The sequence below is a fragment of the Desmodus rotundus genome, chromosome 12 (assembly GCF_022682495.2).
Source record: "Desmodus rotundus isolate HL8 chromosome 12, HLdesRot8A.1, whole genome shotgun sequence".
NCBI classification, from domain to species: domain Eukaryota; kingdom Metazoa; phylum Chordata; class Mammalia; order Chiroptera; family Phyllostomidae; genus Desmodus; species Desmodus rotundus.
The window spans coordinates 43,963,580-43,989,543 of NC_071398.1; the positions used below are offsets into that span (position 1 = coordinate 43,963,580).

The following is a 25,964-nucleotide window of genomic DNA, read 5'->3' on the forward strand; positions in this document are numbered from 1 at the left end:
TCACCTGTGGATGGGCATGGGGGTGCTGTAGGGTTTCATGGAATGAGGAATAAATTACGGATTAAGTTTTCCCCAGCCCCCACTGACATGCACTTTCCTTAGGGAAAGCCAGTGCTGCCACTTGACCTCCCCATCCCATCTCTCCCGCTTATTCTTGATAGAAATTGCCTCTGACCCCATGGCAGTCACTTGTAGCTGATTCGAAATGATACTCCAAATGAAGCTTGTTTGCCAGGCCTGCCCCGAGCAGTTCAAAGTCGAAAGTCATTTCCCTGTTTTTGTATCTGTCTCATACACCTTGGCGCTTTGCTTGTTCTAGCAAAGAACATATTGCATCACCACTTTCAAGGGCAGTGCTTGGGAGTGTACACTCTTGCAGGCAGCGGTGGGGAGGAAACTCAGTATCCCTCTCCTTGGGGCATGCATTGCCACCCACCTGGGTCTTCCCAGCCAGCAGCACAGCCAGCGGCACTGTGCAAAACACACCAAACCACAGCCTTGTGATGGGGTGGGGGTGGCATGGCTGTTATGATTTGTGGCAGCTTGAACCATCCATCACCTTACAAATATTTTTCTACTTACTCTACTCTACTATAAGCAATATAATTGTTTACTCTTTAAATTCCAATCGTTATAAATATCCATAGATGTTCTATAGGTACATAACAGAAAGTCCCTTATAATCCCAATCTCCAGAAGTAATCTGCAGTAATAGCTGGAATATCTTTTCTGCTAATACTGCCCCCCACAATGTTTACAAACATGAGATCCTGTGCATACTGCTGTGCAGCTTGTTTTCTGCTTATTTAATGTAATACTGTGTACCTTGGGCATGTCTTTATTTCATGATCGTGGATCTGGGTAAAGGGCAGCAAGACCTGGTGTCAGAGGGCAGTCTGTGGACGTGTTGGGAGAGAAGCTTTGTTTGCAGGCAACTCCAGGGTCCAGGGGTGGCCCGTGGCAGGGTCCTATGACTGCTGTGTCCCCTCCCCATAGTTTGTGAGTCAGGTGCCAAGTCCTCCTAAACACAGATCACAAGGAAAGGACCTGAAAGTCTGCAGCTCTTGCGCTGTATCTCTGAGACTCTACATTGGAGCCGCCCCTTCTTATTCTGAGGTTAGCCCAGAACCTCACGGGTGGAGAGTGGCTCTGGTGTGCACCTGTCTTTTTTCCTGAGCTCTCAGGCTAGTTTATTTACCCTTGTTTTATATTTTCTAAAATTGGAATATGTTCAAGAAATGGCCAGTTGGTAGAAGAGCTTCCAGATTGATTTGCAGATGCTTTTAGCCCTGGCCCAGGGACGACCTCGGTGCTTGCTGTGGTAATAGGGTATTCGATTTTCACTCTCACAGCTCTGGTTACATGGGGAGGCTGGAAGACAGCATGTAACTACGGCAGCTGCTCCTGGGTCACCACTGGGAGGGGTCTGCTGGGGGTCAGACAGACTTCATCTTTTGGCTAGAATGCTTTTTCTTCCAGTTTTCACCCACGTGGAAGATTGGTCGAGGCCATGTGACTCCTGAGAGAGAACGCTGGCCCTGCTAATCTAAGCTCTCTGTGCATGGCAGGAAGCAGGAATATTCAGTTTGGTCCAGAGTGTATCTCACTGGAGTCCAGGGGAGCACTTACTTTTAGAGCCTCCTCATAGTCCTCCTGAGAGTAATTCCTCAGGATAAGTACGGTATCTTTCCACCTCGCTGTGCTCACAACACTAAGGATTTAAGTCCTGGGTCTCTGGGCCAATTTTGAGTCAAGGCTTTCCCCCCACAGTTGGGGGAAATACTCTTGTCCTCCAGCGAAGAAACCTCCTGAGGGAGCTTCCAAGTGTCACTCCTTCCCACCCCAGGAGGTCTAGTGCCCTGCAGACTGAGTGCCTCCTGCCTGCCGCATGTACTCCCCAGGCCCAGGCCCCGCTTGTCAGTCATTTAACTAAAAACAGCATTATTTCTAAGTGATTTTTCTTTTTTTAATAATGTCTGAGACCAAACCTCCTCTCCCTTTTTCTGTGATTTTTTAACTTTTTCTGTTGGCAGTGGGAGGGGGCAGGGCAGCAGGGGCAGCCCTTTTATTAATTGCTTTGCCTACTGAGAGGTGACCAATCCCCAGCATCTCTAGCAAGTGCTGCAGAGGGCTGAGAAAGCAGTTGTTCCCAGTGAGAAACAGTTTCATTTAGGCAGAAGTCCCCTTCATTTCCATCTCGACTTATAATGTATTCATACCATATCACATAAATAACTGGAGGCCACAGTTTTATTAGTGCATCTTAATTGCAGTTAGTCCCTGTGGAATGGAAAACTCCCTGTGGTCAAGGAAGCCCGGCAGCTGATAAAAACAGTAATGCCAAAGGTGGCCTCCATTATGTTGACCCTCCCATTTTCTGTTCCTGACACATTTATTGTGTGCTTGCTATGGTGCAAGCATTGCACGGGGCACTTGGTGTATGTGCTCTCATTTCGCAGGAGATTTTCTTGCTCTAAGATGCCAGGTGTGGTTGGAAGCTGGCCCTTCAAAGGGGGTCAGGGTATGTCACTGTGAGGAGATCTTGGTGTCATCAAAGTCCAGCATTAACCTGGCTGGAGAGAAGGTGGCAGCATTTATATTTTCTTCCCTGTTCTTTGGGGAGGAATCTCCCACAAAACCTGGTGATAGAACCAGGGCTCGGTCTTCAGGGCAGCATAGCACCTACCTGGACACAATATTGCGGTTGAAATGTGCTATTTTCAAAGCCCTTTGCTAGAGGGTGTAAGATTGAGCCACACAGCCCTGCTGTGGGGTTTCGGTGCCTGCACGTAGCAGGCTGTGTAATGCAAGAGGGGCCTTTTTCTGTTTGCCTTCTGGGGTACTGTTTATTGAGGGGCAGCAGAATCAGGTCAAGTTTGACCTCTCATCTCTGGTTGAGTGGGAAGTGCAGGATCTAGCACCAAGTGGTTGTAGAAAACTTCCTGATAAGTTACTATTAGGTCTAAAAATATTTAGTTTACCATCTTTTCATTGGAGAGATGGCAGATTTTATTCATTCCACAGATATTTATTGAATATTTAATAAATACTAATAAGCATCTTCTATTTGATAGGCACTGTGGTGAACTAAAGTTTTCTCCTATAAGGTCCAGGGTTAGTGGAGGTAGACATAATCACACAAATGCATAACAAATTCAAATAAGGGACCTTACTGAATTTTAAAATCACTGGGGAATAAAATGACAGACAGGAGCACCAAGTGAGGATCTGGGACAGTTAGAACCCTTGCCCCCTGCTGTTGGGAATATAAATGGGTATATAAACTCACTTTGGAAAACTCTTTGGTAGTTTATTAAAAGTTAAACAGCCCTGGCTTGCGTGGCTCAGTGGATTGAGTGCTGGCCTGCAGACCAAAAGGTTGCTGGTTGGATTCTGGGCCAGGGCACATGCCTGGGTTGCAGGCCAGGTCCCCAGTTGGGGGCGTGCAAGAAGCAATCAGTGTATCTCTTGCACATTGATGTTTCTCTCCCTCCTTCTCCCTCCCTTCCCCTCTCTCTAAAAATAAATAAAATATTTAAAGAAAAAAAAAGTTAAACATACACTTAACCATTCCACTCATAGGTATTTGCCCAAGAGAAATGAAGACATGTTCACACAAAGACTTGTACTCATCTGTTTTCAACAGCTTTATTCTTGAAATCCCAAACTGGAAACCACCCATCCACAGGTTAATAAACAAGCTGGTCCAGCCATGCACTGGAATACGACTCAGGAGCCAAAAGGAATGAATTCCTGCTGCATGCACCAACATGGTTGAAGCTGAAATCATTAAAAGCTGAGAGTGATAGAAGCCAGACACAAATGACTACAAGTTATGATTCCAGTTATACCCAGCTCTGGAAAATGCAAACTAATCTAAAGTGACAGCAGGCATATCAGCGGTTGCCTGGGAGCTGGGAGTGGCAAGCACTGATTGCAGAGGAGCATGGGAAAACTTTTGGGGGTGATGAAAATGTTTTATATCTTGGTTATGGTGATGATTTTACTGCTGTATACATATTTCAGTTACCAAATTGTACACTTTTTTTGGTTGGTTCATGTCCTTTATTAACCCATATACAATGACTTGTCTTCTGGTTTGTTGAAGCAGTAGGTCAGACCACATGGGCCACAATAATGTCTGTCGAAGTGGCTGGCCATAAAAACTCCAGCACCGCATTCACCTGAAGGGCACTCCTGATGAAGGCGACTGATTTGTGCCATTCTCGTTATTTTGCGGTATTTTAGGACAGCCAGCTTAACCTTCTTCCTCTTATGCTTATTCTTTTTGGGAACGGTGTAAGACTGCTTCCTTTTCTTAGCCCCACCACGGAGTCTCAGCCCAAGATGAAGAGTGGCCTCCCTTTGAATGTTGTAGTCAGACGCTGTACTCCCATCCTCCAGTTGCTTGCCAGCCAAGATCAGTCTTTACTGATCAGGAAGAATTCCTTCCTTATCTTGGCCTTTACATTTTCTGTGGCATCCGAGGGTTCAACCTCAAGAGCAATGGCCTTCTCCGTAAGGGTTTTCATGAAAATCTGCATCTTGGCGGCCATTCCAAATCAGATGACGAATCAGAAAGCCCAAATTGTGCACTTTTAATGGTTACAGTTTATTATATAATATGTAAATTATGCCTCAGTAGTTGATTTTTTTTTAAAGATTTTATTTATTTATTTTTAGAGACAGGAGAATGGAGGGAGAGAGGAGGAGACGGACACTGAATCACTGTAGAAAGGTTTTCTGGGAACTTGCTGTTTACCTGGCTTCAGAATATCAACCAAAGCATTAGTCACCAATTAGAAAGAAACTTACCTTTATAATGGAAAGATATGGAGGTTACTACTTTACCAAGGGGATTGGCCCTGACACCACCTCCACTGGCAGTTCAGGCTAACACTGTGTGCCTCCTTGCCAAAAATGCTTAGTCCAAATCTTATCATGAGGAAACAATCAGTTAAATCCAGAATGTCATACAAGATAGCTGGCCTAGACTCAATAGAAAGGTCAAGGTCATGGGGAAAAAGTTGGGGGGCCTAATGCAACCTCTACGTGTATAACATGAACCCATTTCCCACTTAGGTAATCAAGTCTACGAGCTTTGGGATCACCCTGGCATCCTGACTTTCCCATGCAATAGCTGGCCTTAAACTGTCTAAACCTCATTTTCCTATTCTTTCAAATTGGGAGTAAAAATAATAGCACCTTCAAAAGACAGTTTTTTACACTTGAATGAACTCCTATTTATAATGTTCTTAGAATTCCTGGTCCACAGTAATCACCCAGTCGTTGATAGCCATCATTTTGGTGTCTCCTGTCACTGACTTGCTGTGGCTGGAAAGCCACACAGGACATTCCTCCAAACAGTAAGAAATGAGATTGGACAATGTCTGTAGGCAGTGTTTAAAAACTTCTCACTAAGTGTAGCATCCATTAAGAAAAGTAAACTCATCATGCGTACAGCTCAATGAATAGCCACAAATGGAACACACCTGTGTAACAAGTACCCAGGTCAAGAAACAGAAGATGACCAGCCCCAGCCCCACCGCTACCCCAGAATCCTCTTACCAGGCATAACCACTACCTGGTATCTAACCATTATGGAATGGTTTTGCCTGCAATTTTTTAATGTATTGTTTTTTAGAGAGAGAGAGAAACATTAATTTGTTATTCTAGTTATTTATGCATTAATTGGTTGCTTCTTGTGTGTGTCCTGACTGGGGATCGAACCTGCAACCTTGGTGTTATCAGTATGACACTAAGCAATTGAGCTACCCAGCCAGGGCTAGTTTTGCCTAATTTTGTTCTTTAAAAATGAGCTCAGATCAAATGCAGTTTCGGTCTGGCTTCTTTTACTCAGCATTATATCTTGAGGTCATCTGTGGTTGAGTTTATAAATTTATCCATGGTTATATGTGGTTGTAGATCATTTGTTCTCTTCGCTGTATACTATTCCATCATGTGAATTACCCACAATTTATATATTCATTCTAACTCTTCATGGACATTTGGGCACTTCCTAATTTGGGGCTATTATGAATAATGCTAACAACATTTTTATACATGAATTTTGGTGCATTTGTGTGTACTCATGGACTTTAGATATATAGCCAGGAGTGAGACAGTTTTTAATAATTAATTTTAGCATGTGAACATGATGATTTAAAAGATGTCATGAAGCACATATCAGTCCCTGAGGGGTAATAATCCACGAGACTGAGAGCTAAACCAGTAAGGGGATTTCTGCTACCTATTTGTGGCTTTGTATTTCCTATCTTTTAAGGGGTACAGGGGGCCCTGGCAAGGGGTGTGTGGGTACACAAAGCTATCTCACCCTTTCTTTGAGCAGCTGGATTTTTCCCATTTGCAAAGTGTGCCTGGCTAGAATAATCTTAAATCTTTCCAGGACCGTGTGGTATAGCTCTGCTCTTTGCTGGGGCCCTCCCTGTGGTTTCAGAGTTGAAACTGGTTAGCAGAGATCTTGATATCCCCATGGTTTTTACTTGCCCGGTCACCATAGGGCATTGCTCTCTGATTAACTTTTGGCCATTGGTAGCACAGATAAGTTGTTCTTATTGACAACTAGCAGTGAGACTCGGGAATGAAAGGTTCGGCCCCGTGGGCAGTTTGGGAGGGGAGGAAAGATGAGGCAGCGTCCAGCAGCAGGCGCTTACCCTCGTATCTCTGAGGACGATCGCGAAGCCCCACAGCTATGACTTGAGGGCTGTGGCTGTAGATCAGCTTGTCTGCATTGCGTGCGGGTCAGAGGTGGCCCTCAACTCCTCTCCACAAATGGAAGCCCTCTATAAAAATGGTCTTTGACAGAATACTTAGAGCTGTGACCTTCCTTCTGGTTTAGCTCATTTGCCTGCGTAAATGAGCAAAGTGCTTTCTGCATGGCAGATTTAAATTTCACCACTAATTGAGGGTAGCATCTTCTGGGAAAAATGCTTGCCATTAGATCAGAGGCCTTTGGGAGACAGCCAGGCAACAAACACATCAGGGCAGATCAAAACAGGAGGGGGAGCTGGGGAGAGTGCAGAGTGCAAGTGTTATTGGTAACGTGGGACGGGCCACAGGGAAGCCAAGTGAAGACTTTGCCTTGTGCCTGTGGGGACCGTGCGCCTGCGCAGGTACATGTTATGTTTTGGTGGCCTTTCCCCTTTAGTTTCTTGCCACTGAATAATCTGCTCAGGATGAACCTGGAGCCAGACTGCCTGGGTTCAGACCTTTGTTCTGCTGCTTCTGAACAAAAGTTTAACCTCTCTGTGACTCAGTTTCCTTGACTGTAAAATGAAGATAAAGAATAGTACTTTGCCCTGGCTGGTGTAGCTCAGTGGATTGAGCGGTGGGACTGTGAACCAAAGGGTTGCTGGTTCGATTCCCAGTCAGAGCACATGCCTGGGATGCAGGCCAGGTCCCCAGTGGGCGTTGCTTGAGAGGCAACCACACACTGATGTTTCTGTCCCTCTCTTTCTCCCTCCCTTCCCCTCTCTCTAAAAATAAATAAATAAACTTAAAAAAAAAAAGAGTAGTACTTTGAGTCTGGAGATGATTCAGTATGTTAAAAGACCTTATACTATTACCTGGCAGGTTGTAAATGATCAGTTAGCATTTGTTGCCGTTGCCATTACCGTTATTGGCACTGAGACGCATCTTCCGCTCTAGTTGGGCCTCTCAGTTGCTGGTGCTCCCATTTATCAAGCCCTCCTGGCCCCTGGGTTTGTCCCTTTAACACCTGTTCAGAGGCCCCAGCTCTCCTGCAAGGTCCAGCCCAGGCTTCTCCCTTCAGGAGAGAGACTCCCCTTCCTGAGTTCTTGCTGGCTGAGAGCAAGGTGGGTCAGGCAAGGCCTCTGGAACCAGGAACACTCCATTTAAAATCCCAACTCTGAAAAGAAAAGAAAAAAAAATCCCAACTCTGCTGCTTCTCTCAGCTAAACTCCGTACACCTCTGAGCTTGGCTTTCTCTGTGAAACACAGCTAATGTCGACAGCACCTTGTCAGGACCATGCAGGCTGAATGAGGTCCGTGTGTGATTGTGCCGGCCACACAGCGAGCACTCAGAAAGGGGGGGGGGGGAGCTTGTTATTTTGAGGTGACATTTTCAGTGTTAATGTCTTGCTTACCCTCAGATCACCTCACGGGTTGATTATGAATTCCCGTTTAGATGTTCACTCCTTACTGTCAGGGGTCTTCGTTTCTTGTTTTAGATCTTTTCCTGCTTACTTGGCCTGTGGTAAAGACTTGGGAATCTTTTTTCCACAGAGATATCTTCATCTCCACTCCACCTTACTCTTTAGATGAGTAGTCATTTGTACATTTATTTCTTTGCCTGGCTCCAGAGGCCCAGAGGGCCCAGAACTGTGAGGCTACTGTCACTCACTCAGCATGTAGCTATAGAGCACCTCATATATTATGTGCCACGCACTGTTCAGGGTACTGGTGACACAGTGTGGAACAAAACACTAGAAAGCCTTGCCCACGTGCAGCGTACCTTACAGTCTAATGGGGGAGACAGACAATAATAAGTCAAATGCAGGGGATCTTAGTGATCAGTGCTCAGGAGAGGAAAAATGAAGCGGGATATTGGGTGTGAACTATCTGGGGCGAGTGTTAGCATTTTCGTTGGGAGGGCTGGGAGCCGTGCCATTTCCTGGGGAAGAACCTTTCAGTCAGAGAGACAGAACAGTGGGTATAAAAGTCCTGAGACTAGAACATTCTTGGTATAACCCTTGGCTTTTACTCTAAGTGAGGTAAGAAGCCAGTGGAGAGTCATGAGCAGAGGGATGACATTTGGCCTTTGTTTAATAAAGTAACGCTGACCATTGTGCGGAGAGCAGTCCTGACCCTTGGTCTTGAATTCTTTTGATCTAGCTGGGTTTGGGCAAATCTTCCTCCATTCTGCCCTTTGTTTCTCTGGATATGTACCCTGTCCCCCATACTGTGGGCATGGGTTTGCCTAGACCCTTGGTTTAGACCTGGAAGGAGGAAGGTTATACATCAGCATGATGGGATGATGGGCAGCCTGGGTTAGAGTGAAGCTGGGAGAATGCCAGAAAGGGCAAGAAGAGGAGTCAGCTCCTGGTCCTGGCTGGCCTTTCAAACCTTATCTTTCTTCAGTTTTTAGCTTCATGCCCCCACTGCATTGCTTATCACTTCATATTGCCTCAAATGTAGTTTCCCCTTCCACGTGGTTAATACCTACTCTTTCTAAAGCCTTCCCACTCTCTACATGCCTCTGTTATAGCATGTTCTCTCTCTCTGGTGTTAAGGTTAAATGAGGTCATGAGGCTGGGGCCATGATCCGATAGGATTATTGTCCTTACGAGAAGACCAGGGCTCTCACCAAATCCTCCAGCACCCTGATTTGGACTTCCTAGCCTCTAGACCTTTGAGAAATAAACTTCTGTTTTCAAGCAACCCAATCCGTGGTATTTTGTCGTGGCAACCTGAGCAGACAAATAAAGATGGCAAGGTGACTGACGTGGGCATCAGAACTCCTGCGATCTTTAAGGCAGGGGCTAAGCCTTTCTTCATTTACGTGTCCCGTGGGGCCTGGCTCTCCAGAGACCTCAGTCAGGGATCTTTATGTTCACATGACAGAACAGAGCAATTGGGTCAGTAGGAATGGGAATTGAGGCAACAGAAGGTCAAAAGGACTGAGACTGGTGGAAGGAGACGTGGAAGAATACCACTTGAGAATCCTGGTCTAAAAAGATAAGCTCACTCTTTTGTGTAATACTTGGCTCTCAGGTAGTTTATTTGTTTGAAATGTAAGATGACTTGGGTATCAGACAATTCGGTCCCACTTTTCAAACAGAGATGGTGCAAGGCCTTGTGATTTCACCCCAGTTTACGTTCTTTCACTCTTGGCTAGAGTCCTTTGGCTATTTAAATTTGGTGGCCTCCCAACAGTTTGTTTTTTTTTTTTAAAACACACAATTTATCTTTTCACATAAGCTGCAATTTGGTTGAAACAAGACCTTTGTAGTATGTAGTCCAGAGCTCCTGATAACTGGAACTACAATCGGTGTTTCTGTTTTGTGATCTATTTTTTTGTGTTTCAAAAGCCACAACAGAAAACTCTTTCTTCTGTTGTGATTGTCAGGAGCCAGCATTTGGACCCTGGCAGCAAGAGAGTGTTTGTGTAGAAAGTTAATCTGTAAAGAGCTGTTTTCACTTCCTGGGCTAGGCTCTCTACAGAGAGTACATACTCCTCTGTAATGGATGAAGGCAGTGAAGGACCTCGAGTCCTAGTTCAAAATTTTCCTGAGCCCTGAAAAACATGGGTTACGTAGTCGTTGTTGATGTTTTAATGTCACTAGGACTAGAGGAAGAAAAAATGAAGTAAACATACCTGCCTGAACTGACCTAAATCCAGCAGTTCTTGATTCTAAGAGGCCCCTTGTTTCTAAGCGGCCCCCATCTTTGTGATAACAGCTCCTGGGGAAAGGGTCATGGGCAGTCCAGTAAGTATGGGTGTTAATGATTATCTAGCCTAGTTTGGAGAAATGAGCCGAGATGTACATCATCAGCTGGAAGGAATGTCATAGTAGCTGTTTTAACAACAGTAATGATGAGGATAATTAACATTTAGGAGGCCTCATCCTAAGCTCTTTATAAGCATGATTTCAGTTCGTCCTCACTGTGAGGGGCAGAGTGCCAGAGGAATCATCCCATGCCCACACACAGCTAGCCTTTCAACTGCCTTCTTGGCAGCAATTATGAAAGGCCAACAGTATCATCCTAATCTGAACATCACTATTCATATTTCCTGTATTTTGGGTAAGGAAGCTTTATCTTCAGAGTGATCTTTAAAGGGAAGGACTTAGGAACATTTAAATGATATCAGCATGATTACGGGGACCCTCTTAAGTGATTTAAGAAAAATTTCTTGTCTTTCTTATAAAATAGAATCTATATTATTGTCATACTTTTGTTCTTGAAAAGTATTAAGAAGAAAACAATGAGCCTTCATGCTGCCACCCCATTATAAGCATCGTTTAACAAGGGGGGGAGCTTAGCAGAGTGGTGAGAACAATCCGCTGGGGTCAGTCTGCTTGGATGCCAGGCCTCGTCCTGCCACCTCATCAGCTCTGTGATTTGGGGTAAGTTACTTACCCTAGCTAAGCCTCAGTTTCCTCATCCGTTAAATGGGAATGATGATTAAAAAACAGTATATTGACATATCCATATGTCCTTATACATTTAACCAACTACTTCCAAGCACTTGAGAAATAATTGTTTATACATCCCAGCACACTAATGACAAATGATTCTTAACTGTTCTTAAAGCAAATCTTCTAACACTGCTAGTCAGATGGTACCATCCTCCCATCTTTAGGTCTGTTTTCAACTGTTACATGTGTAGCTAAGCTGTTAAGTGATGTATGCATCCAAATAGGTTTTCCCAGTTCACATTGGGGAAGCTGGGCATGGTAGCCATTTTGCTGTGGTGGCAGGCTGATTGACATAGGCATCGGAACATCTGACTCAGGTGGTGGGGCGGCTCAGCGAGCACCTTCAGAGTCCAGAACAGTGAATAGGACGTGGTCCTTGCCGCTCAAAGTTAGGAAGTGAGAATGGGGGAATGGGTGTAGGAGCAAGGGTTTGCCTGTGTTCAAGAAGGCTGAGCACCTAGAGGAGGGAGCTTGAGTCTTTTCATCTCTCATGCCCTCAATTTCCTCACTGCGGAGTAGAGGTTGTGTGCCTTACTTAGGCTACAGGGTGGGTGATGCCGAAGATCAGAAGACAGGAAACGTCTGTAAATTCTAAGACTACTTTGCAGCTATACTTGTCTTGAGGTATGTTGCTCTCATAATTTGGAAAGTAGAAGGTTTTCAGCCACTCTTGAATGGGAGTGTGCCAGGTGCTGTACCTCATCTACTCCTGACAACAGCCCTGTGAGGTAGACCTTCTAGTATCTCCCAAAGACTGGAGGCGATTGGCAGCCATGCTTTCCCAGGTCAAGAGCTGGCTTATCATAACTTTGGTCTTATTTCTTGCATGTTTTGCCTATGAAAACGTCCACTTTATCTTGACCTGCGCTACAGGGGCTCCCAGACTGTGATTTGGTAGCCCAGCACAGTTACCGTTAGCATTTTGGGGGTGACAGAAGAGTGCCAGCTTTTGACATTAATGTCCCTGCCTAGCAAGGACATGAATTTTTTAAAAACTTTTTTGACTGTTATTTCACAAAAGAGAATACTTTATCAAGTCCAAAGTAGTGGGAAAAATGATTTCAGACAAAATACAAGCCCAGCCCACTATTAATTTTTTTAAATCAGGTGTTTGATACAAAATTCAGGACAGTCTGCAGTGGAAAAATACATCTTCCGTCTTAGCCTTCTACCCTAGTCCGTAAACTAGCAGGCTCCCCTTGTCTGGCTATAAGCCGCAGATGTCTTAGTTTGTTGCTTGACTTTACTTACAATCTTCTTTCCATATAGAATTTATTCCTTTGTTTGTTTTTACAGTTGAATTTTCCATTGTTTCTTTTGGCTTCTGGAGCTTTGATATATTTAGAAAGGGTTATCCCACTCCAAGATTTTTTATGAAAGTCTACTATAATTTTTTCTTAGGGTTTTATGGCATTTTTTAAAATTGATTTTTAGAGAGGGAGGAAGGGAGAGATAGAAACATTGATGTGTTGTTCCACTTACTTACATATTCATTGGTTGCTTCTTGTGTGGGTCCTGACCAGGGGTCACACCCACAACATTGGCACATTGGGATAATGCTCTAACCATCTGAGCTACCTGGCCAGAGCTATGGCTTTATTTTTACCTAAAATTTATTTTGTGGATGATGCAACATTATTTCAGTTGTGACAACAGTGTTTATTGTATAATCTGCCCTTCCTGCCACTGAGCTGAAAGCCACTTACGATACACACCGACTCCCTGTACCTGCCAGGCTGTCTTTCTGAGCCCTCTCGTTTCATGTATCTAGCAGGCGAGCCACCATTCACCCACGTGCCGGAACTACATTGTTTTAATTCCTGTAGCTTTACTGGTAGCCACTTTGGAAATTTCTTGGCTTTGTTGCTTGTTTATTTTTCCATATAAAATTTAGGATCTATTTGTTTAGTTTAAAGAAAAAACTTTTGTAATCCTGCCGGGATCCTATTAAATCATACGTTAACTGTTGATACTTTAGGATGTGATGGCTTTTGTGTCCCTCAGTACCATTTTAAAGTTTTCTTTATAGAGCTCTGGCTTGGGTTTTTATTTTTTGGGTACACATTTAGAAGGGAGTAATAGGGTGTTTGTATAGATGAAAGTTTTTGATTTCTGTACATTAACTTGGTACCCAGATTCTGTGCTGATTTTTTAATTGCTTGTATAATTTTTCACATGATTTAGTCAGCATTATTTACAGAAATCGCCGATTGTCAGCGTGTACTCAGTGCGTGTTGACGAATGAATATAGTCGCGTGATCGTCACCACAGTCCAGATGCAGGGGCTTCTTGGGTTTTTTAATTCAGGTGAGTAGCTCACAACCTCTGTAATAATTATTGCTGGCCTCCTTTTCCCCATACTTATTTCTCTGATTTTTTCCCCTTCAGGACTCTTTATATTAGTTAATAGGACTTCCAGGGCAATATTAAATAATGCTAGTAATAGTAGATCTTCTTAGCTTGTTTTTTGTTAGCTTTTGGAAAGAGATACATTTTTTTCATTTTAAGGACTTACTTGTTCATCTATCCTTTTTTACCAAGAATTTTTTGTTTTCTATCAAGAATGGAGTTAAATTATATCAAATACTCTTTGAGCTTTTATGAAAATGCAGTCATTATAATTTTTGTCTTCCAATCTATTTAGGAATACATTAAAATACTAATTTTCTACTGTTGACCCACCCTAGCAGTCCTGGAGTAAATCATACTTGGTGTGCTATAGTGAGAAATAGATTTTGGTTTTCATCCCCAGGTTCAGGCACAGAGCTCCTAAAACCCTTGGAACCCCGGGGGTGACGAGTGCCTTATAAGCCAAGGCATGACGATTCGAGGACTGGGACCTCCAGCCTGCTGGGAGGGGCAGGAAGCTGGAGACTGAGCCCAGACACCAGTGGCCAAATGATTTAACAGGCATGCCTGGGGAATGAAGGTGGCACGCTCAGTGAAGACGGGGAAGCTCCGTGCCTCTCTCCCCATAACTTGCCCTATGCGTCTCTTCCACTTGGCTGTTTCTGAGTTGTAAGCTTTATAATAAACCAAAAATAATAGTAAAATGTGTTCCTGAGGAGAAGGTTGTGGGGAGCCCTGACTTCTAGCCTATCAATCAGAAGTACAGGAGGCCAGGACTGGTGACTGGCATCTGAACTGAGGCCAGCCTTGTGCGCCGAGCCCTTCACCTGTGGGGTCTGTGCTAACTCCAAGTAGTTGGTGTCAGAATAGAATTGAATCGAATTGTTGAACACCCAGCTGCTAGAGTGTTGGAGAACTGGTTGATGTGAGGAAAAACTCACATACATTTGCTGTCAGAAGTATTGTAAGTAAAAACAGATCACTTGGTCATAGAGTATTATTTTTAAATGTGCTGCTTAATACTCTTTGCTGATAGTTTTTGTACTGTACTTGTAAGCATGGTTACTCTGTAGAAAGTTTCCCTCTTGAATGTTCAAAAATGTTTACTGTCGTTATAGTCAGATGGCACTTTGGCTGGATATAAAATTATTGGGTTAGCCTTTCTCTCCTTGAGGACTTTATAGGCACAATTCTGATGTCTTCTAGCACGGACTGTACATTTTAAAAATCTGAGGCCACTCTGTTTTGCCTCAGTGCCTCAAAGATTTTTTTTTTAAGTTCAATAAGTCTACCAGGACATGTCTTGTGAATTGAACTAAGTCTGTTCTCCGGGAACATGGTGTGATCCCTTTATTCTTTAGATTCAAGTCACCCTAACTTCTGTCTGCGTGTCCCTCACTGTGTTCTCAGCAATGTCTTGTCTTTTCCACGTGGTGTTTTGTTTTGTTTTTTCCTGTAATGGAAAAAATACCGTTTTTCTCTTCTATTTCTCTGAACTGTCCCCCTAAATGTTTTATCCACATTTGTTGTCTTCTGTCATAAGTGCTCGTGACTCTGCTTTGCACACTTTGGTTCTTGGAAGGGATTGCACTATTTATTTGTGTTTTTAATTCATGAGAATACATTTTCATTTACTACATGACAATGTTTTCTGATGACTGTTCTTTGCAGTTGGTTTTTTCTTGTACCTTCCCTCTTGCTGGTAGTCTTCCTAGAGATCTTGAACATTAGATTTAAATGTACCACAAAATATAGCTGTATAGTTCAGTATGTGCTGTCTCCTTGTAAAATGGTCCTTCATCTTTAAATGAGGTGATTCCTTCCTAGCCTTACAATTTGGAGAAAATTTTTTGGGGAAGGTCTACCTTAGCAGAAGTTTTTCTTAAAATGTTCTATGCGTGAATGGTGCTGCTGGCCTTTCTTGTCCTCAGACATCTGGAGTTGGCCATTGTAATGCCCCCCGACCCGGACAGTCTGTCTCTGTCACCCTGCCTCCTTGACAGACTGCTTCCTATAGGTTTGACTAGTGTGTCTGATTATTCGTGCCAGACTGGGTCAGCGTAAGCCTCAGTCACCAGTCCCCTAGCCAGTTCCCACTGTTTGGAACAATGGATTGCTGCTCTTGTCCCCTTAGAGTGAAGCGTTTACTTTGTAGAAATGGGCTCACATGCTTTGTCCAACATCTGTACCGACAGGCATTCTCTTTCATCGCTTTCCCACACCCTTATCTGACCTTTATAGCATCTGGTGGTTCTTACTCATGTATTGGGGTCCGAGGTCACAGATGTCTCTGGTTTTGTCAAAGACATAATGTTTCTGTTTCGCATTCTGGTTGCTTTTGTGTGATTCTCTAAACGAGAAGGAGTAAAGTCGTTTTTATTCTGCCACTTTAAAACTAAGTACAGTCTTCTAACTAAAATAAATTTAGCATTCTGAAAAAACTCCCCCCCCCCCCCCACCTTTTTTTCCCTTACTAGCACTGGTTGGGAAATTGTTGCTTTTGTTTCCAGGTAACTTGATCTTGTCTCGGGAGTGGCTTGAGGCAAGATTAGTGAAAGGGATGTGCGTAGATGCTTTCCTGCCCTGTCTCTATCAGTCTGGCTATTTCTGTCTTCCTCTGATTTCATAGCATTTCAGTTAGATCCTTGTCCTCCGTACCCATTTCTTGTGTGCTGATATCACTCTGCTGAGAAACCTGAGGAAGATGTGTCTCCTCTCCCACCAGGCAGAGTGCGCAGCAGTAAATACAGACCGGTCTGTCTGCTGAAACCATCAGGACAGGAAGCTGTTGGTGAGCTGGGAGGTGACAGATCCACAGACCCTTGTGGCTTCCTTAGGTCCTATACTGTGGAGAACTAATCCTGTACTGTGTTTTCATTTTTGAGGCTACATAAAAAGAATCAAGTTCCTTTTTACACGATTATTTTTTTCACCACAGTCTTCATTATTACTATCATTTCTCAGCTAATTTTTTTTTTCTCCCATCAACCACAGTATATCATGTTAGGCCAGGTTAAAATTTCAGAGGCTTCAAAGAGCAAAGATTCCTTTTTCACCCATAATATTTGTCCTGGGGACTCTGCTCTGCATTGTCCTCATCAGGGACCCCGCGGATGGAGCAGCCCCCGCTTTGGATGATGCTAGGCACAGAGGACAAAAGACCTCTGGAGGCTCTCATTCCAGCAGTGAAATGCCTCCACTTCACTTCACTTCTGCTCCCAAGTCATTGGTCAGAACTGCTCACCTGGCTTCACCCAACCATGGGGGTAGGGGACAAGGGAGTTCATTCTTCCTAGGTCCCAGGGAAGGAGAGTGGGACATTGGTACAACCACAGCCACCTGTCAGTTGTCTCAGCAGAATCGGCAAGTGTTCCGTTTAGAATTTCTACTGTTTGGATTTGTACATTTTTCTTTTAGCATTCCAGTGGATTGGAATGTCTGTGCCCCACTCTGCATAGACTTCCTGGGTGACCTTACAGAAGGAAAAAGTTGTAGGTTAATCTCTCTGTTCTTACTTAACCCCCATATAGTCCTGTGAAGTAGGGACTACTGTTTTCCTGTGTTAATGATGAGATGGTATTGAGGAACATTAAATCATTTCATCAAAAGTGGCTTAACTAGCCCTGGCCAGGTGGCTCAGTCGGTTGAAGCATTGTCTTATACACCAGAAGGTCCTGTACACCAAAAGGCTGCAGGTTCGATTCACGTACCTAGATTGTGGATTCCATCCCCCAGTCGGAGTGCGCGTATGGGAGGCAACCAGTCCGTGTTTCTCTATCACATCAGTGCTTCTCTCTCCCTCTCCCTCTCTCCCTCTCCCCCTCCCCCTCCCCACCTTCCCTCCCTGCCCCCCTCCCTCCTTTCTCCCCTCCCCCTTCCTCTGTCTCTAAAATCAAAAAACATATACTTGGGTAAGGATTTTTTTTTTTTAAGTGGTTTAACTAATACGTAGCAGACTCAGCTCAAATGTCCATCTATCCCATTCCAGAGCTCAAGCCCTGAACTTTATTTATTTACACCTTAAGGTCTGAGTGTCCCCAACTTTAAAATGAGAGGCTTATTAGACTAGCTCCTCTACGAGGGCCCTGCTGACTTAAAAATCTGCCCCACTTCCCAGAACTAGCAGCCCTGGTTGTCTGTGTTGAGAATGGTATCCCTTACAAGATTGGGCCTATCGTAGAAGCAGGGAACCAGGGCCTGCAACGGAATGATTTAAGGTGGAAGTCTTCATATGGCAGAGAAACACGAGTCATGGAAGCACGAGCCTTACATCTCCTGTCTGATTGTAACACAGACCGTGACAACCAGCAGTCATGGCCGGTTGATGGTTTGTGATCAGAACGTCTGGAGCCGACATGGTTTGTGGTGGGGGCGTGCGCACAGCAGTAAGCCAGGTCTTCCTGTGGCCTTCTCAGTAAATCTGGCTGTTGGGACTAGTTTTCAAATAGTCCCCAGCTATTAAACGTAAAGCTGGATTTTTTTGCTAGGGCTTTTAGTTTTCAAACTCTTGTTTAAAGTTTTTGTTGTTCTTGTAAAATAGGTACTCCTTGTTAAAGATAATCAGAGACAAAGTGTTTAGAAATTGGTGCACTCATGTCCTGTTAGCGGGAATATAAATAGATATGGCCATTAAGAAAAGATAATTTGTCAGTATCAGTTAAAAATTTTAACTCTTACGCCCTTGGTCCTGGCCCTTCTGGGAATTTGTTCTTTGGATATGGTGGCATACGTTCACAAAGGTGTGTACAGGTAATTTGTTAACAGGAGACTCGTGTGTTCGTATGGCAGCATACTAGGAGGGTGTTAAAAAGATAAGGTTTAGCCCTGGCTGGTGTGGCTCGCTGGTTTGAGCATTGGCCTGCAAACCAAGGGGTCGCTAGTTCGATTCCTAGGCAGGGCACATGCCTGGCTTGCGGGCCTGGTCCCCAGTATGGGGTACACGAGAGGCAACCACACACTGATGTTTCTCTCCCTCTCTCTCCCCCTCCCTTCCCCCTCTCTAAAAATAAATCTTAAAAAATATTTTTTTTAAAGATGAGTTTTTTTATACATACCAATGTTATAAATATGTCCACAATTTATTGAAGTGAGAAAAGCCAGTTTCAAAATAACGCGTGCAGCATGAGCCCATTTATAAAGTGGAAAAAACCCGTGTATGTGTGTGTATGGCTTGATGGAAACAGCAAAGATTTCAGGGGTGTCTCCAAGTGGCTCTGGGAGGATGGGTTTGAAGAAATGGTGGTGTAAAATAGGGCTTTCACTATTTACTCTCCATGTAATTACTACACTGTATAAAAGAATTTAACAATAAATGTATGTTACTTTTTTTTAAATACTAAACTGTATAACATTGTTTAAAATAAAAAGTAAAGTTACTTTCTTTCCTTTTTTTTTTATTCATCCTCAACTGAGGACATTTTTTCATTGCTTTTAGAAAGAGGGGTAGGGGGAGAGAGAGAGACATCAGTTGGTTGCCTCTCGTAGGCTCCTCAATGGGGGATCGAACCTGCAACCTATGCATGTGCCCCGACAGGGGATTGAACCTTCATTCTTTAGGTGTACAGGATGAGGCTCCAACCAACTGAGCCACACTGTCCAGGGGGTAAAGCTGCTGTCTCCTTCCTCAGAGTTAGCTGCTGTTCGGAGTTTGAATTGTTCCCTTGCAGATTTCTTTTCTATGTGTATACATACACGTGGTGCACAGTGCATGTTACCTGCTTGTACACAAGTGGAACAACACTAAACGTGTAGTTCTGTGACTTCCTTTTTTTCCACCTAAGAATATATTGTGGGTATTTTCCCATGTTGGTAGATATAGATAAACTTCTGCTGTTAGTTTTATTTCTTCTTCCATCTCCTCCCCCCCTCCCCTTGTGTTCATCCGCTTCACTGCATAGTATTTCTGATCTGGATATATCACAGTTTATTTCATCAGCCTTCTGTTGAAGGACATTGTTTCCAGTTTTTTGTGATGAGTAATACTGCAGTGGGTATCTGTAGGCATGTATATGCACACATACATGTGTGCAAATATGGCTGTGGGATAAATACCTCAGAGTGGATTGAAGGGCATGTATGCTTTATAGTTGGATGGGTATTGCCAAAATCCTGCTGAGAATACACTCCCATCAACAGATACGAGAGTGGCATGGTATTTTTAAAATGATAATATGTTAGAATTGGAAGCTGCTTTAAAGACCATGAAGTTCAGCTTTCTACAGTGTGGATGAATCTCACAAACATGCTGAACAAAAGAAGCCAGGAACAAAAGAAAACATACTTCACAATTCTATTTATATAAAGCAGAAAAACAGGTACAATGTTATCTCTGCTGTTAGAAACCAGGACAGTGACTCTCCTGGGCAGGGAAGAGAGAGACTGAGAGGAGCTTCTGGAAGGCTGGGACTGTGCTCTCTTGATCTGGGTGCTGCTTACACGGGTGTGTTCGTATGTGCAGTTGCATCGCTGTACACCTCTCTGTAAACTTACTAATGTATGTTATAGTTTAATAAAATGTGGAGGTGGGGTTTAGCATCTAGTCCCACTCTTTCATTTTACAGATAAGACCCCGGGAGTTGAAGGGCTTCCCCCTCTCCTGCCATATGCTGGTGAGGTTCCCTGAGAGCCTTATGCTGGCAGCCCCCAGCCCCGGCCTGCCTTGCCCAGACTGGACTGGCAGTGCTGTTGGCACTCGGAAAGGCTGTGAATGTGTGGCTGTGTCTCTCACCTGGAGGCCCTTGAAGAAGAATGTATCTGAGAGCCAGCTGACGTGTCAAATGGAGTTTCTGGTTTTATAGCTCGTGCGGCTGTGTTGGGAAAGATCCAGTGCCAGCCTCACGCCCAGTCCATGGACAAACTCAGGAAGCTTTGCTGCTGAGAAAGAGGCCAGTTCTCTATTGTTCCAGCCTCCTCGTTCGTTTCTTTTCCTCGAGCTTTTGTTCGCTGCCTCGTAGTCTCGTCTCTGCTGCTTCTTCCTAGTTGTCTTCAGGTCAACCCCTGCTGCAGATCATTTTATCTTCTACAGTAAAATTGTTTGCTTGGAATAAAAAGGACACAGGTTCCTGTTTCACCTTCCCTGGCCCACTCTGGGAGGGGGGTGGAGTGTGGATTCTAAGGAATTGTTTGCATGGAGGTGTGATTTCACGACGGGAAATTTTCAGCAGCCAGGATTCCTTTATTTCTCTGTGTGGGTGTTCTATCTGGAGACCTTGTATGAGTCAAAGTGTAGTTGGGTGTTTGAGCATTTCTTCTGGTCAAAAACTGTTGCCTTTGACTAGGAATTGAGATGTACTCTGATCACTTGCTGGCATACACACACTGTCGACCTAGCCAGTGCGATAGCGTATCTCTGTGGAAGGCTCTGTTTATCGCGAGTTAGAAGTAACAGCTAAGTTACAGGAGCCAGTCCTTTTAGTGTGAGACAGCCTCACAGGCATGGCCTGTTCCACGTCTTGGCAATACCAGGAGACGTGTGTAAATTTCAGGTAAGTGTGTGGAGACCTTCTCTTAAATCTTACACATTCTCGGCACATGGAGGACATGTTAAAGGAAGGCTGTGACCTACTCTAAGGGGCACTGGTAAGTACAGCGTGGGGGGAGACATTCAAGATAGGGTGTTGAAAAAACACCAAGCTGGTAAGTCCTTGTTTTGAACCAGATTGGGCCTTCTATCATTGGGTACTGTGTAACTAAAAATTCCCCAGTCCCGTCACCCTCTGCCTCTGGTTTCAGCAACTCCATCTGTCATCGAAGCCCCGAGGGAAGCATGCGTGCTCCCTGACTGACCATCCGTCGTGGGACTGACCTTGCCTCCCTCCTCTAGGCTATGTACCATTACTGTCTGTGTGCTCTGCCTCGTGGCTTATCTTTGTTATGTTTAAGTGTGATTTCATTCGTCACATCTTTACCTTATCATCTCTGGAAAGGACACAGCAGTGCTGTTAATTTTTGTACCCCCACTATTCATGGGGTTTCATATGGTGTCACCCAGGTGGTATGCTTTCAGTAATGATTTATTGCTGTGACACTCTCGCCCCAATGCCACCATATGTCCTACCATATCACGAGTGAGATTATTATAAGTTGAAACTTTAATTTCTAATTGGTTTTATGAACTTGAGTAGATGGCATCTTTAAGTCTTTTTCACACAAGCGATTTCCAACCTTTTTCATCTCACGGCACACATAAACTAATTACTAAAATTCTGTGGCACACCAAGAAGTGTATTTTTTGCCAGTCTGACAAAAAACAATAGGTATAACTTTGATTCATTCACGCCAGATGGCTATTGGTGTATTGGCTATTGTCACCTTTTTATTTGACAGTCTTAAGGACAAAGACATCATGCCCCTAACTAGTCACATATTGCATATTTTTTAAATTGTTGCTGCACACTGGTTGAAAATCACTGCTTTCCACTGTAAGTCAGCCTCCACTGGAAAACTGACAGAATGGCTTCCAAGTTCCAACTGATTCAGCTGCCCCTCTGACTTTGGGTGGTATTTGCTTGACAGGGCGGTTTGGTTCAGCAGAGGGCTTGACATGGCTTGTTGGAGCTTAGCAGAAGATTCATCCTGGGTTTTAAGGTCAATATGGGATTTCTGTGAGAAGAAAGAATAGGCACAAGCCAACATGGACCCAGGGTGAGACCAAAAGTCTCACAAACTTACAGAAATGAGCAGTCTTGTTAAGTCTTTGGTAGCGTGACTTTAAAGTGATTTGCTTCCTCTTCGTATTTTCATTCAGTTATCTTAATGCCACCTTTTGGTATCCTTCTATATTTTCTGACAATTATTTTATCAGCTACTAAATCCTAAAAATTGGTTATTTTCTAATTTTTTTGTTTTCTTTTACAGATTTCACTTTCTTGTTTTTATACCAAAATCATGTTTCTTAAATTCTTAGAGCTGGTAGAATTCATCTTTTTCATCACTCCTCTCTTTACCAGGGCATTTTATACCCTCACAATGTTTAGTTTTTACTGTCCTAAGAGAGGAATGCACCAGTTCCCTTAGGTGCTAGAGGTTCATAGATGAATAGAACAGTTCATATTGGCCTAGAAGGGCACTCGGTCTAGTGAGGGTTATAGTCAAGGCCGAGTCAATAAAGGGAGCAATTGGTTGGAACCTTCCCTCTTTCTACGGCCCCAAGGCCCAGCTTCATTTATACACCTGGCAGCTCCAAGGACCACTGGGTGATCTTTCAACTTCCTCATTTCCTATTGGAGCTTTTAAAGATAGTATTACTATTTTTTTAAGTTTGTTTGTTTTTAGAGAGAGGGGAAGGGAGGGATAAAGAGAGGGAGAGAAACATCAATGTGTGGTTGCCTCTCATGCACGCCCTGCTGGGGACCTGGCCCACAACCCAGGCATGTGCCCCAACTGGGAATCGAACTGGCCACCCTTTGGTTCCCAGGCTGGCACTCAGTCCACTGAGCCATACCAGCTAGGGCTACTTTTTCCTTTTTTTGCAAAGTATGTGTGTGGTTTTTTAAAAATTACTTTGTTTAGTGAATTTTAACCACTAACCACTCTGTTGAGATTTTTATTTGGTTTTTATTTAAAATTCAGTTGGAAAAAATTAAAATAAAATAAAGTTGAACATCTTTGTAATGTATCAACATTGAATGTTTTAATCCAAGGTCATGATTTCTCTGGCTTTTTTCCCTCCTATTTAGTTATTGCTGGGGTGGGGGCATGTAATAAATTTGTTTGTTAGCCTATAAATATTTCTGGGCCTGTTGAGAGTACGAGGCATTTTCAGTGCTGAGGAGATCCTGAGGAAGCCTAAGTCCAGGTCCCATGGGAGAGGCGGCCACGTGGAAGAGAAAATGAACAGTTGCTAGTTCACAGCAGTGAGTTTGCCCAGTGTCCACAAGGCCGAGGCATTGGGTAGAAGTCAAGGAAGAAAGGAAATCCCTTGAGTTGATTTGGTACATGCATGGGCTTGGGGCTGGGCTGGAAAGATAAGTTGAATTCTGTAACAGGATGTGGAAGAATCTTCTAGGTACCGAAGTGGACTGAACAAGAGTCAGGTGTGGAGGTGAGAGGTGCTGTTGACCACATGGCTATATTACCCTACAGTCCTTTGCATGTCAGGATCCAGCATTTGGACTTGGTCATGGGTGGTCAGACCCTCTCTTGGACCCCTAGAATTTGAAGTAAGTGCTTCTGCATGGGGACAGGGAAGGCAGACCTCCAGGACTCGGTGGCCTTCTCCCTTAAGGTTCAGTTTAAGATTTCATTTGGGACACAATTATCACTCCCCAGAAAGCTTGTCAACCATCGCTATTTTCAGTGGGAATGTGGGGTTTGAAGGTTTTCATCCAGGAGGATTTGCTGAACTATGCCATTTGAAGCTCCCTGAGTCCTTGTGCCTTCTCACATCAGTCAGCCTAACTCGTAAGTTCTGCTGCTCTTCGTGTTAGTCAGGTCTGGAGTCCGGGCCCTGCCACTGCCTTTAGTCAGAGTCTCAGTCTCTCTCTCTCTCTCTCTCTCTCTCTCTCTCTCTCTCTCTCTCTCTCTCTCTCTCTCTCTCTCTCTCTCTTCTCTCTTCCTGGTTACAGTTAGAGCCTCTTGGTAATTGGTCTTTCTATTTCTGGTCTCCTGTCCTTTCCATCCCTTACTCAAACTGCTGCAGTTATCTTTCTAAAATACGTGAGATCACATCACCTTCCCTGGTTTAAAATTCCTCAGCCGCTCTTCGTCACCTCCTGGAAGAAGTTCACTGCTCGTGCCAGGTCGTCCTGTAGCCTCGCTTCAGCCACACAGATGAGAACTGCACGCGGGCCCTCAGGCTGCCCTGACACCGCTCCCCCGCAGTGCCTTTACTTGCTGTTCCAGAGAAGTCGTCCTTCTCTGACCACCCCTCGGAGCAAGGCCGTCCCCACCCCCCACCCCCCACCCCCCCACCCCCGCCATGGTGCTCTGTGGTTCTCTGTGCCTTCCTTGGTGAACACTTCGCGCACTGGGCTCCGATTGTCGTCCTTCCTCAATAGAGCCTAAGTTCCGTGAGGAAGGGACCAGGTCTTCATCATTGTACCCTCCAAACCAAGGACACAGGACTCTGATAAATGACTGCGAACAACTGAATGCTATAGAGACATTCAAAAGACCTCCTCCCTCAAAAGTTCCATTCAGTGGAAACAGAAAAGAAGTAAAAAGATGCATGTAACACTAAGGTCTTGAACAAGACTGTAACATCTGAGTCAGAACAGACTTCCCTGTGTTCTTAGTGTGAGGGGCACAGGGGATCCTGCTAACAGTGCAGGGGGTGTGTGTGAAGCGTTTGAGGTAGGGCATTTAAATAGAGGGCCTGGAAGGGAAGGGGCTGCAAGTCGGCAGAGCCCGGAGGAGAACACGAGTGTACCAGGCCGCCAGGGCTACGAGGAGACTTGGTACCCCACGGAGGGCTTGGCCACAAAGTTTCAATGCATCTTTCCCAACTTTGGGGAAGTGTTCGTCAGCCACTTTAGAGTTTAGGGTTCAAAATAACGTGGAGAGGCAGCATTATTCATGATAGGCAAAGAGTTGTAACAACCCAGGTGTCCAGCTGATGATGGTATCCATACTACGCGGTCTGCCCATACAACATAATACAGTCATGCCTCTGTACCTGTCAGCTTCAGAACTCGTCAAACCCTGTGCTCTTCGCAGTTTGACGAGAAAAAAATTTCAGCACTCGGCATTGCTTACCACTCAGCGCCCCTCTTTCGTGATGAAACGGAGGTCGATGCATCAGTCTTGTGGTAGTTAGTGAACACCTCGGTACTCGTCGGTTTTGGCACCTGTCATGAGTTCTGGAACAAAGTAACAGTGAGATCCGAGGTATCACTGGATTATCCGTCCATTAAAAAGAACAAAGTTCCTGTACAGCCAGCCGTCTGTATCCATGGGTTCTGTACCCTTGTATTCAACCAACTGCAGAGCAAAAAACTGTCACCTTATTGCTGACATGTACTATGTAATTAGGCCTGTGATGGGATGTGCCCTTACTGAACATGCACAGACTTTTTTCCTTGTCGTTTTTCACTAGACAATGCAGAATAACAACTATTTACATAGCATTTACATTGTATTAGGTATTATAAGTAATCTAGAGATGACCTTAAGTATACGGGAGGATATGTTGGTTTTATGAAAACACTACATCTTTTCACATAAGGAACTTGATCATCCATGGAGTTTGGTATCCAGGGGGTGGTCCTGGAATGAATCCCTGACGGGTATCGAGGGGCGACTGTATGTGCTACAACGTGGGTGATTCTTGAAAACATGCTATGTTGAAAGAGGCCAGTCATAGAAGATTACATATTGCAGGATTCCTTTTATTTGGAATGTCCAAAATAGCCAAATCTGTAAAGACAGAAAGTAGATTAGTGGTTGCCAGAGCCTTTGAGGAGGGAGGAATTTGGAGTGGCTGCTAATGGGTACAGA

The 25,964-nt window shown here is 44.2% G+C and overlaps 1 protein-coding gene and 1 pseudogene across 1 annotated transcript in view; one reads left to right on the top strand and one right to left on the bottom strand.

Moving 5' to 3' along the window:
• Positions 1–25,964, top strand: part of ARHGAP35 (Rho GTPase activating protein 35) — a 115,652-nt gene that overhangs the window by 64,619 nt on the left and 25,069 nt on the right. The gene's annotated exons all lie outside the window — the stretch shown is intronic.
• LOC128779783 (ubiquitin-ribosomal protein eS31 fusion protein-like) lies at positions 3,902–4,544 on the bottom strand (annotated as a pseudogene).